General features: G+C 48.7%; 1 pseudogene; it reads left to right on the top strand.

Annotated features, from left to right (window-relative positions):
- The window catches only part of LOC100954375, an 11,728-nt pseudogene that overhangs the window by 1,490 nt on the left and 8,286 nt on the right, over positions 1–1,952 (top strand).

The following is a 1,952-nucleotide window of genomic DNA, read 5'->3' as shown; positions in this document are numbered from 1 at the left end:
AAGATTAGACCATGAGGTTTTTCCCTTCCTCCCACCACACTCTGATTCCTGGTACTCGTGGGCTCAGGGAAGGGTGCTTTCTAGCAGTGATTCAGAAAGAAATGACTCAACAGTCAGCTTTTAATTTCAGAATAGACTTTGATAGCCCTTGGAAGAGAAAACAGATTTAAGAGAAAAGGGGGCAGCAACTCATCTCATTCTTAGCCTGAATGCTAGACAAATCTGAGAACAGGAAACACCCACTCAAAAAGCCCACAGGCCACAGGAAAAGAGCTGGAGGGGTGAGCAAAGGACTGAGTCATGGATGTGCATCCCTGAAAGGAAGCCCTGTGCCTCGCTCATTACCTGGCCCGGAGTGGGCGTGGGAGTAGAGGGCACAGGCAGTAGAAGCCCCACAGAAGTGGAAGCATCTTGGAACACGGGAAGGGAAGCTACCTTTCTTCCTGGGAGGCCCATACAAAGCAAGAAGGAGTTTGGGAGCTTCCCTACACCAGGGCACATGGTGAAAGCAGCTGTCAGCAGCCCCCACGCCAGTGCTGTCCCCTGGGCTCCTCGGGTGGTGAGGACATCTAACAGTGCCCCTGGGCCTGAAAGAGGAAGTGAAGTAGTGAGAGCCTTCCAGGGAGTACAGGGGGAATTCCGAGCATGTGGAGGGATATTTTGGAAACATTTCCAGATGTGTTTTCACAGATTTCATGCCCTCTAAGATTTGTCAACCCTCAGGTCACCCCTCTGCCTCCTACCTACTGAGTCAGGAAGGAGGCACATGGCACTTTACACAAACAGGTTGTTGCTACTCTTTGGGCTTTTCCATGCTGTCTTCTGTGATGAGCTTCTATCAAGACAGTGTCCTTGAATGTCAGGTCTGGGTCAGAAAGAAAAAGGAGTCAATGTTCCTTAAGTTTAGGATGACACCTACCTAGGGATATCGGTTGCCTCACGTCATTTTTTTTTTTTTTGTCACCCCTGGTAGATTGCTGCGACATTATAACTCACAGCAACCTCAAACTCTTGGGCTCAAGCGATTCTCTTGCCTCAGCCTCCTGAGTAGCCAGGACTACAGGTGCCTACCACAATGTCCAGCTATTTTTAGAGACGAGGGTCTTGCTCTTGGTCAGTTTGGTCTCTGAACTCCTGAGCTGGCTATGTGACTTAGTTTGGGACAATTAGACATACCCCACCTTATAATCCACTGGCTGAGGCCAGTAGATTGCCTGAGCTCAAGAGTTTGAGGTTGTGAGCTATGACACCAGGGCACTCTACACAGGACAACAGAGTGAGACTCTGTCTCAAAAGAGACAGAGAGAAAGTGCTGCTGGTACGCTTTAATCCCATTTATTCCTTTCATCAACATGAATATCAGATGTGAAGCAGAGGCAGCCATTTTTTGATGATTAGCTGACAGGATGAGAAAAATTACATGTTAAAGGATAACAGAGGTAAAGATAGAAAGGGGCAGTGCCTGTGGCTCAAGGAGTAGGGCGCCGGCCCCATATACCGGGGGGTGGTGGGTTCAAGCCCTGCCCTGGCCAAAAATGCAAAAAAAAACAGAAAGAAAAGATAGAAAGGACCTGGGCTCTCAATGACCTGGTAGAGTTGCCAAAGCACTCCCAGTGCCACCTGCTTCAGGAAAGGTGGGAATACCCTGGTGATTTATATGACTGTTAGTTGAGGTTTCTGTTACTTGCCACCAAAGGCATTGCCAGTCAAAACAACATGTTCGACTAACACAGTGGTTCTTAACCTTCCTAATGCCGTGACCCTTTAATACAGTTCCTATATTGCGACCCACAGGTTGAGAACTGCTGGACTAACAGAAGACCAAAAAGCAGAGGAGTTCTGTCCATCTGAAGTCTTAGCGGAGGTTGCTGCCTGGGATACCTTGCTGCAAGCAAGGAGGTGAAAGTATAGGAATGGCAGAGAGAAGTGGCTGGGTGCCACAGCCTGGTTGC

This window comes from Otolemur garnettii, unplaced genomic scaffold (genome assembly GCF_000181295.1).
Source record: "Otolemur garnettii isolate 467f Iridium unplaced genomic scaffold, OtoGar3 scaffold00315, whole genome shotgun sequence".
Taxonomy (NCBI): Eukaryota; Metazoa; Chordata; class Mammalia; order Primates; family Galagidae; genus Otolemur; species Otolemur garnettii.
The sequence above is the reverse complement of the archived record's forward strand: the minus strand, read 5'-3'. Positions and strand labels throughout refer to the sequence as shown.